The following is a 14,972-nucleotide window of genomic DNA, read 5'->3' on the forward strand; positions in this document are numbered from 1 at the left end:
CACTGCTGTTTTGTGTGCTTCTGACCCTTTCTGCCTCACAGGAAGGCCGCTGAGGACTGCAAAGGACTAAAGCATGCTGAGAGAGCATCTGTCAATGACTTAGATGTCAAGCTACCTAACAAACTCCACCTGGTACAAGCCGCAGATGCCACAGTGAGAATGTCACCTCACTCCTGTGTGGTGGCCAGGTATTGGCACTGTCTATTTGATAGGCTGTGAACAGAGTGGGAAGACTCACAATGCAGGTCTATCAAAATCGAAGATGTGTTTTGTAAGTAAAGATGAAAGGAATTCTGGTGGTAGAGAGAGGCTGGTAAAACAAAACGAAGATCAGCTCTTTAGAGTTTCTGTTTTCCTTTCTTCCCAGAAGATATACCACCATTCCATTTAACCTGCTCATTTAACTCAAAATCACTTCAAATGCACGACCAATTTCATTAAGTATGAAGGAATTTAGTAATAAACAAAACTAAGAGGAAAAAAGTTATAATTGTGGGCTAATAAATTTTTTTTCACTACAGTCCAAACAGTATACCATTTCCAGTGGCTTTGTTGGTCTTTTATTTATAGATGATTAAGAAACTTCTCAACCTAAAATTTTATTTCCAGTTCAGGGCTTTCTCTTGGGGTTATTTCCTTTTGGAAAAGGTGGATAGGATTTGTTTACCTAGTTGAGGATCTGAGGCCAGCTAAAGTTCCTGTGTAACAGTTTCCTCTAAGATTGAAACATACTATCACACAGGGAAGCTCCTTAAGCATCTCAAAATAGCTTCAGGAAATCCCAGAAACTGACCAAATTCACTAGCCCTTCACTCCCTTCCAGAGTAAGCATTAAAGCTGCTGAGCAGTTACTCTCAGACAAGCCACGCTGGGGAAAAAAGACTCTCAGAACAGACTACCTGCCTGGAAGAAACAGAAACCAGCTTAGCTGCCGGAAGAGGTTCAGACGAGCTTAGGTACCTGAAAAGGACCGCAGGCCTCCAACATGTTGAGCTCCCTGCAGACCCAATATAATCCAGATTCCCAGGTTTTGTGAGCTGTCACCTATGCTGGGGTTGACTTTGGTGGCACAGCTGTTGTTGGGACACTTCTGTTCCTCTGAGTAACCCCTTACTCATATTCCTGTAAGTAACCCCAGTAAAACTCATGGTCTACCAAGCTGGACTTTGGTTGTGTTCATAGTTTGCTCTATCATGGGATTCCTATCTGGGGTGAAGGCAAATAGACAAGTGTGTTGTATCACTCCAGGTAAAGTCTTCTCTCTCTCTCTCTCTCTCTCTCTCTCTCTCTCACACACACACACACACACACACACACACACACACACACACACACACACGAGAGAGAGAGAGAGAGAGAGAGAGAGAGAGAGAGAGAGAAGGAGGAGGAGGAGGAGGAGGAGGAGGAGGAAGGGGAAGGGGAGAGAGGAAGATGGACAGACAGAAACATACATAGAGAGTCAAGTATGCCTTTGTTTCGTTTTATTCCCACTTCTCAGTCCAAGAATCATTTCTTTCCTTTGAGACACTTCCAGCTTTTGGAAGATGAAAGCCCTTCTCCAAACCGATCCTAACTCCAGACTGATCCAGTCTAATTTCAAACAAACTCCTAGTCAAACTGGATCTGGTCACCTGCTGCATTTTTTTCTCTCTACCATGACCTTCCAAAGCACTGCCTCAGCTCTTACTTCTCTGGCTCCCCATTCTGAGGTGGTGCTGAAGTGGAGGACTGGGTTCTTGCTCCCCTCTGCAGGAAGTGGATCTGGACCACACTTGGGAGTTTAGTTCCCCACCTTTCAATGCTCCTGTGGGAAAGCCAAAGACAAGGTGGTAAAGTCTCCCAGTCTTGGCTCACAGTGTTTCTAAGCGCTGCAAGCTAGTGCATTTACATTGTAACACAAGAGTCTTTAGTTCATGGATGGAGAAAGCTTTGCTGTTCAGTGCACACTCTGATTTTTTAGCAGCAGGGAACATCTCATCAGAATCTTAGACAGAGGAGACAAAGTATGGCTTAATGGCTCTGCCTACATATGTGTTTCACCAGAAACTATTCTCTTTTCAGAAGAAAAAACCTTCATATATTATTTTAATAACTTGAAAATTATTCAAATAAGCATATTTCCTTATCTTACCAATTCACAAAAGCCAAGATCTGTATATGAAACTCCAAAGCCCATTTGCCTTTTTTCTTAAAGCTTTGTGGAGAAATAATTAAAAATTGATTGAAGTTACATTGCACAAACATGCCTTATATTTATGGCAATTAAATTTAGTTATAAATGTAACTACAAATAGTTATATATTTAATTGAAAATAAAACCCTCCTTAAAGGCAAGATAAATTAGAACAATTTAAATTAATGACTGAGCTGATTTTCAGTTTATTGTGTTTATATTTTGTGATTGTTCCTTTTTTTGTTCTTCCTTTTCCTCTGCATGTTCCTTAAAATATATTTGGCCCAGAAGTAATGACGTGTCTATTCTAAATAGACACTGTGTCTCTCAATCTGACTATCAGAGGATTGAAATAGGCCCAAAAGAGATGGGATTTCTGCCAAAATTCACTTGAGGAGTACACTAGGTTTTGGGGAAGAAAAAAATGAGAGATAGGGGTGAGTGTCTCCAGGCTCCTAAAGCTTGGGGGAGCCATACACTCAGTAGAAACTTGGGAGGTTCCTGGGAACTCCAGGATTTTATGATCTGGAGGAGTGAGGGTCCTGGAGCTTCTGTGTCTGTTTTGGGCACTTCTAATTCAGAGGCAGCTAGAAGGTCACCTCCCCCGGCAGGACTTGGATGTGGATGGCAGCAATCTAAAAGGCCAAGGGCCTCTTAGATCAGAAAGTCTGGGAGGAAAAGATTAGAGGAGTCAGAGGAAGATGGATGAGGAAGACTTGGAGGAGAGCAAAAGGAATTGGTGTCAAATTGCGTTTACACAGAGCACCAATAAAGTCTCAACAACGGGGTCCTCCGACCATGAGCCTTGCACTGCTCAGGGAGACAGAGGTCACAAAAGAACAGAGGTCTTAGTCAGACTGTTGGCTCTTTCACCTGTATAACTTAGAGGGTGTCCATGCTCCCAGATGCATGACTTCAGGGAAGGGGAGGAGGGATCTCTGCCCAGAAGACCTTAAAAGGCAAACAGAGGAAGAGAGGAAGGCAGACTGTCACAACAGGATGAGACTGCCTTACTGGAACAGCAAGAGGTCTCAATGGGATGAAGATTGAGCATGTTTAGAGGGGCTGGGGATATACACACACACACATACACACACACACACACACACACACACACATACCCCATACATATCATACACACCACACACATATCACACACACACACACACAAACACACACACACACCATACATATCATACACACCACACACAAATCACACACACATCACACACACACCACATTTTACACACACCATACACATATCACACACACATACACACCACAAACATACCACACACCACACATCACACCACACATACACACAAACTACACACAAAACACCTTCCCCAATACACATACCACATATCACACCATACACACACCACACCACACATCACACAACACACACACTATATACAACACACACACATACCACACACACATACACACACACACCCACTACATACAACACAGCCACATATACACACATACCACACATCACTCACCACACATCACACACCACACACATACCACACACATACCACACATCACCCACACACACCACACATCACACACCAAACACACACCACACACACACACACTCTACACATAACACATACACACACTACACACAACACAAACACAAACCACATATCATACCCACCCACACACATACCACATATCACACCACATACACACCACACACACACATACTACACACAACACACACAGACACACACACACACACTACGAAGTTATATCCATGTTTTGTGGTTTGACTGGAAGCAGCCTAGGTGGTTTTGATACACAATGATATTGTTTCTGCGGGTGGAGCTGTCTTGTCAGGCTGGGGCTAAGCCATGTATGGCTGGGGCTTACTATCTCACTCAGTTCCTCATGAGCTGAGGTTAGTACCTAATATTGTGTACTGAAAATTATGATTAGTGGATGTGAGTCCTCATGTGAGATGGGTCTCTGGTTGTTTAAAGGTCTCAGAGACACAGGAGCACAGTACGGTTCCTTCTGCTTTTTAAAAAAATAATAGTAATGATGGAGGGAGAGAGGGAGGGAAAAGAAGGGAGAGGAAGAGAGGGAAAGGGTGCCCCAAACATATATATATGTGTGACATAAATATGACTATTATGATCTTCTGACAGTTTAAAACTTAATTAATATAATTCATATAGTAGGAACTTTATTTATAAAGTTTATTCTGTCTTTAACACACATTTTGAGCAAAGCTAAAAATAAAGAAATTAGTAACTTACCCTAACTATAAAAATCTACAGTTTAAGAACAAATAAAATATACCCATTTCAAAATTGTTAATGTCCTAATATAAAGATACCAATGAAAACTAGGAGCTAATCCTATGTCTAAAGCAGCATGATGTTCTTAAAGAGATTGTTTACTCTGAATAACATTTACTTGAGACAAGATTTATGTTTTGTCAGAAAGATTGTTTTATGTTTTCTGCTGTTTGTGTTTTCCAGTTTTGGCTACTCGGGAGACTGTCTTAACAAAATCAGAAGTCAGTTAGGAATCAGTCTGTGTTGACATATTCCTGTACATAACTGTTTTGTAAGTGTGAGGGTTTGCATATGCTTGGCCCAGGGAGTGGCACTATTAGAAGGTGTGGCCTTCTTGGAGGAAGTGTGTCACTGTGGGGGTGGGCTTGGAGACCCTCCTCCTAGCTGCCTGAGGATGCTCAATCTGCTCCTGGCTTTCTTCTGGTAAAGATGTAGAACTCAGCTCCTTCCGCACCACGCCTACCTGGATGCTGCAATGCTCCCACCTTGATGATACTGGACTGAACCTCTGAACCTGTAAGCCAGCCCCAGTTAAATGTTGCTCCTTGTAAGAGCTGCCTTGGTCATGGTGTCTGTTCACAGCAGTAAAACCCTAACTATGACAGTAAGTAACAATTTTAAGCTGATTTTAATACATTTAATGCTCTGTATATCTGTGGCTAAAAACATGTATAACCATGTATCTAAAGGTTGTATTATGCAAAAGTCACAGATTTGAAAGCGTGTTAGGTTCATACATACAAAGTTATCAACGGGTGGTATTACTCAGTGCTGTGTATTCTTCGCAGTCTGAGGTACTCCAGGAAAGAAACAGGATAATGGCATTAGGAGTCCATAGTTGCAGCCAGAGCCAGTCTGAGAATGGGCAGAACAGATCTGGCCCTGGGCCAGGTTGATGAGTTTAAGTAACACCACTCAGTATAAGAAATAAAAAAAACCCTAAAAAAACATGATAGCACCCTGAGGAGTAAGAAAAAGATAACTCACGGTGACTGTGAATTTGGAGAGGTAACAGCAATGGTCTTCCTATCCACATAGCTAACTTTGCACGTTTGAAGGAAAAGCTGGTACAAATGCTGGACTCTGCTTGTCCTGTATTGGACCTTGCCTACAGTTGCCTTTGGTTCCCCTGGATTCTATCTCCTGAAACCAGTGCTACCTGCTTAAAATGGACAGTGATGGACCTTCAGAGATGTACAGTTGATCTCTTAGTGTCTTAACAGGTGTGAAAAGGTATCTAAAACTTTTGCCATCCATACAATCTTACTATTTAAAACCTAGGTATATATCAATTCACTCTGACAAAATAGGTATTTTGCTAATATATACATAATATATACATATTCTTGTAAATACTCTATACTAAATAGCAATGTTCACAGAAACATAGCTTCTGACAAAGAAACCTGAACACTGTTTCTGAAATGCTAGAACATCACCCACAGGAAAAACAGAATATATTTCAAGTGTGTCTGACTTAAGTGCTACTCCTTCTATACTCTAGCTGCTTAAAACTGGGCCTAAGTGGCTTGTTGGCATGAACTTTTGACACTTGTCTCCTGCCCAGCCATAATATGGGATTGAATCAGACCAATCAGGATCAATACCTTTTCCTAGCATAATGGGGCAATGGAGAACACATCACCAGATAGTAAATCACTGATGTCTTTAGAGAATGTTGTTCAGAGGCAAGGGGGGAAGCTGTCAGAATTGATGCAAAGTCACGCTGGGCATGGTAGTGTTTGCCTGTAATCCCAGGGAAGCCGAAGCAGGAGAGTCGTAAGTTCGAGGACAACTTCGGTTTCATGATGAGATGCTGTCTTGAAACATCAAGGGGCATTTGCTGTGCCAGCTCTTCCCAAAGCAAAGCCGCGAGTTTATTAAAAATGGTTCTTTTTCTTTTTTTCTTTTCATCTCAGTATATCAATCCTGGAAAAGCCTAGACTCAAAATTTTAAATGCTATATTTTGCTGGTTTTAAGACATCGCTAGTAATAGATACACCATTATTTTATGAATGGCAATGGTAGGGAAATCTCAGCCCAACAAATTATGATGACTTCCTATAGGCAGTAAGCAGCATTTTATTTCACCTTGCTTTTTATTGGCTCTTTGTGAATTTCCATATCATGTACCCCAATCCCACTCATCTCCCCAGATCCACACACCTGCCCTCCACTCTTACAAATAAATAAATAAAGAAGGAAATATTATTGTGGAGCTTGTTGTGTGTCCCACAGTCTACCCTTTATCCACACTTCTTGGCTTGCAAATGTCAATCTCAATGAGTCATTGGTTTGAAGACCTCAGGCTTCTGCTACACTATCAGTTTTGGAAACTCATTGGGACTTCTCTTAGATATCCTGTTGTCCTGCATCATGGAGGTCTTATAGTTTTGGATCTGTAGGGCCAACCCCTTCAATGCAGTTCATTGATGGGATAGATGTTGGGTTGGGGGCCAACTCAGATCCTGGATCTGGGCCCGAGAGGCATTTGAGCTGCCCAGCCTTTCAGTCCTCTTATACTCATATCAGCAGAGTGAGCTCAGACCTACCTCAGCTAGGTCATCCACTGCTGCAGCTAGCAAGGGGCAGAGGCCATGGGTGAGGCTGGCAGGCTCCTCTGCTGTCATGCTCTCTGAGCTGATTCACTGCTAACCTCTACAACCAGGGCCAGGTCTACTTTACTGCCCAGGTGAGGTACAGGGCCTACTCTCCCGAGTCCTGTAGACACGGAGGGACAGGGACAGTTCTCCTGCTCTCATGACCCCAGGGCCAGCTCTTCCACCTGCTGCAGGTCGTGAGGGGTGAGGTAGGTAGGCATTTTCCTCATCCTTGCTTCCACATGAGTGGCTGGGCCAGCTCTCCCACACACACCATCTGGCTGGCTCACCCTCAGTTCCTGCACCCAGGGCCAGCTCTACTGTGCTTTCTGGGTAGTGTGCTCCCAAGTACTGAAGCTGGCATGAGGTAGAGTCAACTCTCATTAAACAAATAAACAAAAACATGAATGCATATATATATATATATATATATATATATATATATATATATGGTTCTTATGCATGGCTGCCTGGCATTAACTAAAAGGTGTTTTCACCTTGGCCCCAACTTCCATCCTGTTTATTATACTTGTTTCAGACACCAGCATGCTTCACTTCAAGGTTATGGTGTGAAAACAGAATGTGGGGAACTGTAACAGGCTTGACAGAAACGAAGACAATTCTAAGTAGACACTTCACCATCTCATTCTGACTAGCAGACTCTTGAAACAATAGACCCAAAGACATGGAAAAATTCTCCCAAGAATCTCTTGGTAGGAGAAAGAACAGGCATCAGCCAGAAGGGCAAGTTGTCTCCTAGAAAGAGAAGTCACACAGCTCTAACAATGAGTCAGACCACCTTACGGTTGAACCTAAAGCCCAGACAAGGATGGGTCAGTGTACGTAGGACCACACTTTCCCTGGCACTGCTTAAACACATATATCTTTGGTCCTCTGTTTAAACTTTACCATCACTCCCGAACCCCAAAGACTGACCTAGGGGATTCATTGGGTCTCTTTCCAACATGGCTACATTGAATGAATCTCCTCTTTCTGCTTTCCACAATAGTTTGGCTCCTTTGATTTAGGATGAGTGACTGACTCTGGCTTGGGGCACGGTCTGCGGCCCCATAGGATTATTAAGAATGTCTACTAAAATGTGTCCTCTTTAAAAAACAAAATCGGGCTGGGGATTTAGCTCAGTGGTAGAGCGCTTACCTAGGAAGCGCAAGGCCCTGGGTTCGGTCCCCAGCTCCGAAAAAAAGAACCAAAAAAAAAAAAAAAAAAAAAAGCAAAATCACCCTGGCACATTAGAGTAGTGTGGCACGCTTTATCGGACCTATTTTTGCTAAGTTTGGGAGTTATTTCTAATGAAGTCTTTGCAGCAAAGAAGTAGATGGGGTGTAACTCAGCACAGAAGAGCAAAGATGGGAGTCAGCGGTGGGAAAATGACTAAGAGGCTGGACGAATTCTTCACTAACCAGACCTTACAATGAAGGTGGACCGGAATGATCTTATCCAGGAAGCTGGCAGCGGGGAGTGCCCAGCATGATTCAGTATTGGGGTGGGCTGTGAACTCTGACTAAACTGCATAGGTAGGATCCCCATAGAGCTGGGTTCTTCAAGAACAGAGGTAGAAGCCCGAGTTGGGTCTCGGAGAGCTGAGGGCTGAGAGACCTGATCAAAGGAGAGGATCTTGGTCAGTCAATGCATAGGCTTTTTACACAGAATGACTTGGAGGAGACTGTGTATCTTTATTTGATTAGGTAATTTTAAAGTTAGATTTTTTTGATAAAACATTTAATCTGTAGCTCGCTACGTCCCTGGGAAAATGAGTGTTCCCACACTATTTCTCTTGCTGTGATCTAGCACAGATGAACACGGATGAAAATGGCTGCCAAGGCAGCTTTCAACAGCAGAGCTTTGTGGGTAGGAGTCTGATAGCTTTCAGATAGCGAACCCTACTGTCTAACACTTTGGCGTTGAGGAGATACTGGGTATCTTCAGTTTTCTCCTGCCCTTCTGCCCCACTCTAAAACATGAAGAGGAAATTTCTGGTCTTCTCTGGGAATTATAAACCTCTTTGACCTCAGGATACACTTGCAAGCCTTCTGAGTTCCTCTTTGTTTAATGATAGCCTCTGTGCAACTGCTTCATCAGACTTAGCAGAAAAGCACAGCCTGTTTCCTGTTTCACTTCTAAAGCCTCCTGTGCCACTAAATACTAATTAAATAAGTGTGTGTGATTAGTGTGCTCTGTTGTAGAGGCTTCCCCCACAAACCCCACTGAGAAATCAGTTCTTCTACTTTTTCATTAGCAAGGTTGCTTCTGTGAAATCTAGTAGTGACACATCATTTAGAGTCCATCTCATGGTAACAGCAAAGTTCTGAGGGTAAGACACCCTAAATGTTGTGATCAGCACAGCGACTCAACTCTATCCTAGCCCATGAGTGGGTATCAGCCCACTCCTGTATTGGTCAGGTAAGGCCGGCCCCTCTTACCTCCATGCACAGCTCTAGCAAAAGCTGCCTTAAATCTGCTCACTTGTAACCTCCCTGCATGTAGGTTGCATGAAATCGCGTGTTTTGTTGGTTTTTGTTTCCCTGGTACTAGATGACAAATGTAATTAATTCAGGTATGATGCCCTGTGAAGTTTTTTGTAGGCCTTTGAGATGTGCGATCTTTGTTACTCAACTTGGTGTGACTGTCTACCTCAAAAAGTCAAAATTAGTAGTGGAAATCAGAAGAGGAGATTTATTTGATGTGATTTGGAAGAGGGACAAAAGATACAGTCATCCAAAGTAAGGGGTCCTGAGTTAAGATCACAGTTTGAATAGAAGACTAATGTGGTGTAAATGTAAGCCTTCCTAGTCAAGGTATGGTCCTGCCCACTATTGTCCCATCATTGCCTGGGCTTCGATTTCAATCTGTGAGGGGCTCTGACAAATTAGACCTGAGTGAGATCTCTTTCTGAGAGACAAATTGTTCTCTGGATGGGACTTTCTCCTTCTCCCAGCATGAGATTCCTAGAGAAATTCTTGTTTCAATAGTCTATCTAGCAGATTAAGAGACACCAGTGTCTTTTCAGAATAGGTTCACTAGACTCTAACATTGAGATTTCCAGGCAAACCACACATCCATGAACTCTGCATTAGCTTGTCCAACATTATCCCCAGGATACCTCTTGAGCATTTTTGCCAGATATCTAGTCATTTGTCCCTCAGGATAGCCCACTTTGTTCTCTTGTGAGGCCTCCCTATGCCACTTTGTGCTTCTGCTTCCACAGCCATTTCAAGGCTCTAGCAAACCAGATGACTTCAAAGTGAAGACGCCTGGAATGGAGAAAAATAAATCCTGCCTCAGCTTCCTTTATCAGACAAGAATGAAGAGCCAGATGCCACAAAACACTTCCGGGATGCTGACCACAGGCATCTGAACAATAACAAAAAGCAGTGTGTGAAGAACCCTCACCAGAGACTTCCTTGTGTGGCCCTTTCCTCTGTCCCTCCTGCAGGCTGCTATACAAACCTTACCCAAAACTCTTCTGGGTATTCCTGCATCATTTTTTTCTATTAGCCTGTCCCTTGTCAATTAACTTACAGCTTCACAGCCCTGCAACCAGTAGAGTCTAAATTGCTAGAGAAATCTCAGCACTGTTTATTACAAATTGATTTTTTTAAAAGCATGATTGTAAGTCAGGGAGCCGAGTAAAGGTCTCCGTCTTGTACTCCCTAACTCTCCAGAAGTCTGCTAGCTTAGGCCTGGCCTTGACGGTGTGACTGTTTTCATTTCATTTGCACATACACCAGTTTAATTGAATATAGAATTCCTATACCAAAACATTTTCCCTCCCAAGGCTAGCTGGATATTTCTCAGTTGTACTTCTTTGATTATTGGTGTGTTACCAATTATTCTCTTTATATAAGTCCCTGGCCTACCTTCCTGATCTGTTTCAGATCCTCCCCCCACCCCTCAGATCCTCTAGAGGACTGAGGACTAATCTCTGTCTTTGGTGGCTCCATTGCTGGATGCCTCCTGGTTTAATTAGCCTATGGGAGGTACAGCAGGAGGGGGAGGGACCCATGATGCCTATCCTCACTGGTTCCCTGAGCAACAGCATCTCTGGCAGTGCCAGAGAAGTGCAGCTCCAGGCCCAGCACCCTTCCAGGCCCGCCTTCTCTGCTCTCCCTTGCTTTTTCAGCTCCAGCAACAACACCAACTGGTTCCCATTGTTGATAACCTCTGGCTTCCTTACTCTCCTTGTTTGTACTTCTAATCCTTTCATTAAGTACTAGACTCATTGAACCATCAGAGATTACCATCTGCAGAGTAACCTTGATCAGGGCTTTGTGACAGTCATTAGGGACAGCTGTAGCTAACAAGAATTGTTACGGGTTCACATCTCTTTCTTTTCGATAGCCAGCGAGTTCCCAGGACCCTAGCTCCCCAAGAAAGGCTTAAAAGCCACAATATTCTCCTATTTCTCACTTCCTGTTTCTGGAAGAGCCAAAGGGCTGTTTCTGGTTTGCCGTGTATGAGGCAGGACAGAATGGGGCCGGGAGCATCTAGGATCACTGTATTCTCATTGTTATTTCCTTACCCCGTTTGCCTGGGAATTGTAACTATTCTTTTAACTTTTGAATATTAGGCTGAATTTCTTTGGACCAGCAAAAGTTTTCTTCTGATTAACACTTGGCTCTTTGTTTCTGGCCCCTTAGGAGACGTAGGCTTTTTTATTGGATATCTGTAACACTCCGCATGTACATGTCCCCGAGTACTTCCATTATTTTAACGATTTTTTCAATGTCCTAGGAATTTTGATCATTTGTAACAGAGTCTTTTTTTTTCAACATCTATTGTCTGCTTGGCTGTTCCCAATTCTGTTTTTTAAACTTGGTGTTCATGTTTTTTAAATTAAGCCATCTTCCACTACTTACTTAATTATTTATTCAAGTTATACAATCCTTGAATGCCTCTTGAATTGTCACTAGAAAACAAGTTAGTTTTTCAAAGTCTACTCAAAATGGCTGTTCTGGGCCAGATCACCCTTTACCCATAGGGTTGTTCTTTTTTACTTTTTTTTTCTGTTGTCTTTTTTCTTTTATTTGCTTTGGTTTAAAGCTATATTTGTACATGATGTGATTTTTCTGTTTACCTATCATTCATAGGATGCTATTTACTTTCCAGTGTTTGCTTATAATTAAGTAAAACTTGACAAGGATTGGTGTGTCTGTACAAAGCCTTCCTTTTAGAAAGGGTTGGGGGTCTTGGTAAAACAGGAAATGAGAGAACAATTCAGAAGATATGAGATGCTGGATCCACCGTGGAGGAGCCAGGCGATCTTGAGTCTGAGTTGTTGACAGAAACTATATTTTATTCTTTTCCTTGTATTCACAATATAATGTTGTTTCAAAAATAAATAAATAAGTCTCTTTTGAATTGTCACTGGAAAACAAGTTAGTTTTCCAAAGTCTACTGAAAATGGATGTTCTGGGCCAGATCACCCTGTATCTTTAAAGTTGAAGAAGAGGTTGTTGGATGGGCAGATAAAGGAATGAATTAGTTCAAAGTTCGAGTCTTTAAAGTCATCTTCAAAAGAAAATTTCCATTAAGGCGAAGGTCAATTTTTAAAATATTCCTTTTTTTAAAACACACTGTCAACTCAACACAATTGTAAACGTGAGATCAATTTAATTTTTTTTAAGTAACAAAGTACCATTTATATTAAAATGCCAATTTTTTAAAAAAAGTTCTGAACCAATACTCTTTCTCTCTGCAGATGTGGACTGAAAAAATATGCAGATGAGTCATCTGAATTGCAAATGGTCCATGGGAAGCATAGAGTGTCAAGGAAAGAGCAGACCACTTAGTGAGGACCAAAGTCCCAGTTCACCGTTTTTGCTGTACGACGTGCACATGCCATTGGAAGAAAGTCTCTAATTTCCTATGCGAAAATCTGCTCTACCTACTTCAAAAGAAGAGGACTGGTGTGCATATTAACTAGGAAGCACCACGCAATCTTAATTGTGGCTTTTATTATAACTTCATGAGTTGATTTGTAAGCACAATGTTCCAGTTAAAAGATAAAGAATAGGACTGACTAAAAATGGAGGGAGAATAAATCAAACAGACAAACAAATGAAACCCCCAATTGATCTGCATACTAAACATAGGACAAAAAAAGTAAGTTTAATGGAAGACTCGGAAGTTAAGAGAAATCACCTTCAGAATGACTAACGCCTGAACCTGTGTCACCTTTGAAGTCAGGAAACTCTCAAATGAGAATTTCTCTGCTGATTGAAGTGAGGCAAGCAGATTCATGGAGTGAATTTGCTATATGGATAAACTTTATTTCTACAATGGAGAAGCCATGTTTTAAATGTTGAATTGCATTAAGAACAGTTTTCTAGTGATTGCTGTCTGATAACTTTCTGTGGTCTGCTGTCCCTTCACTTCATTCAATGCACCGTCTGTGCAGTATGTTCAAGCACTGTTGTCTCCTAGGTCATGGGGGTTTTCCCAGCAACCGAAGGCCATTGTTGAAAGATGAGGCACTGGCCATCTCTCCCTAACACTTTGCTAGAAGTGTGCAAATGATCTCTGTCTTCAGCCTGTCCTTTCTGCAATCTATCCTCTACTATAACGATTTTGTCACTTCTTTAAATCCAAGTTTCTAATGAGTTTCCAAATGTCCTTGTTTGGTTTCAACGGTTACATTTTCTAGCCTTCCACCTGTTAAGTATTCTAAGATCCTCGATTGCTGTTTGCCATTCTTTAAACTTCTGAGGAGCACATGTTGCGTACCTATGCCTAGAATGTTTGTTAAATTGTCTTTTATTCTTTTAGGCAATAGCAAGTCTCATTCCAGTGCATCCTTCCCTAATGGTCTCCGAGAATGTTAACTCTTATTCTAGGAAGAATGAGTTACTCCCCCTCTTCTGTTTCCACAGCATTCTGTACTTCAATGGCATCTGCTACGTGCATAGATCAGCACTGCTGTCTATCTCCCTACCACACTGTAAAATCCCCAAGCCCAGTGACCTCATCTTAAGCCCAGGGACCTCATCTTTTTGTTTTTGTATCAACCTCATTCCTCAACACGAATTGCTCTATCATGATGCAACTGGGCAAGGCTTGAAAGATATACAATTTCAGGGGATATTTGCCAAAAGTGGGTAAGTAGAGAAACACACAAAGAGCATCCATGATTCCCCGTTTCTTTAGTCTCAATCGGTCTTCTTGTGTTCATCTTTCTGATTAAGCGGTGATTTTATGGGATATGTTACCAGCTCTGGAGCCGGACAACCAGCATTTCAAGCATGTGCCTTGGGAAAGGCAGAAAAGGCTGGGAATGGTGCCAAGTCATCTGTTGCTGCCTGTGGTCTCCTTCCCTATATAAAACTGCCAACACGTACCACTTGCAGCACATGGTGCAGGGAAATGGCTGAAACACTCTGCGGCATCCCACGAGTGAGCGCTGTCTGATGAAACCTTCTCTCCATACACTGTGTGGCAGCCTTATCCATGTCATCAAGCAGGACCGGCACCTCACCTTTCAGTGCTGTTAGAAAGAAACAAAATAATAAATTTTATTTTGCAAAACATAAAGAATGAAAAACAGACATGAAAACAAAGCACATGGCAGAAGGAGAAAACTCTGACCTCTACAAATGTGTGCCCAAACACACACACACACACACACACACACACACACACACACACACACCTCTCACTTACACATATGGATAATGGATATAATTTTTAAAAAACTAAGGAAAATGAGCTGCCTTTGGAAGAATTTCCTCATTTCTCGATCATCAAATATGGGCAGAATTCCTAGCTGACAAGATCCAGTACAATGCTAGTTCTTAGTGATCAATTGAGTAGATTAGTGGCTGAGTTCAGTGGAGTTGGAACAAAGATTTCTGGTCTTTGAGACCTGAGTAAAG

At 42.1% G+C, this 14,972-nt stretch overlaps 1 long non-coding RNA gene across 3 annotated transcripts in view; it reads right to left on the reverse strand.

Moving 5' to 3' along the window:
• LOC120102853 (uncharacterized) overlaps positions 1-14,972 on the reverse strand; it is a 38,095-nt gene that overhangs the window by 7,466 nt on the left and 15,657 nt on the right. For 2 of the 3 annotated variants that reach the window (XR_005504707.2, XR_010051778.1), the window contains exon 4: positions 13,039-14,584. This is a non-coding gene — a long non-coding RNA (uncharacterized LOC120102853). Of the gene's footprint in view, positions 1-13,038; positions 14,585-14,972 lie in introns of those variants that run through there. The other variant, XR_005504708.2, reaches the window with a different exon arrangement.

The sequence above is a fragment of the Rattus norvegicus genome, chromosome 5 (assembly GCF_036323735.1).
Source record: "Rattus norvegicus strain BN/NHsdMcwi chromosome 5, GRCr8, whole genome shotgun sequence".
Taxonomy (NCBI): domain Eukaryota; kingdom Metazoa; phylum Chordata; class Mammalia; order Rodentia; family Muridae; genus Rattus; species Rattus norvegicus.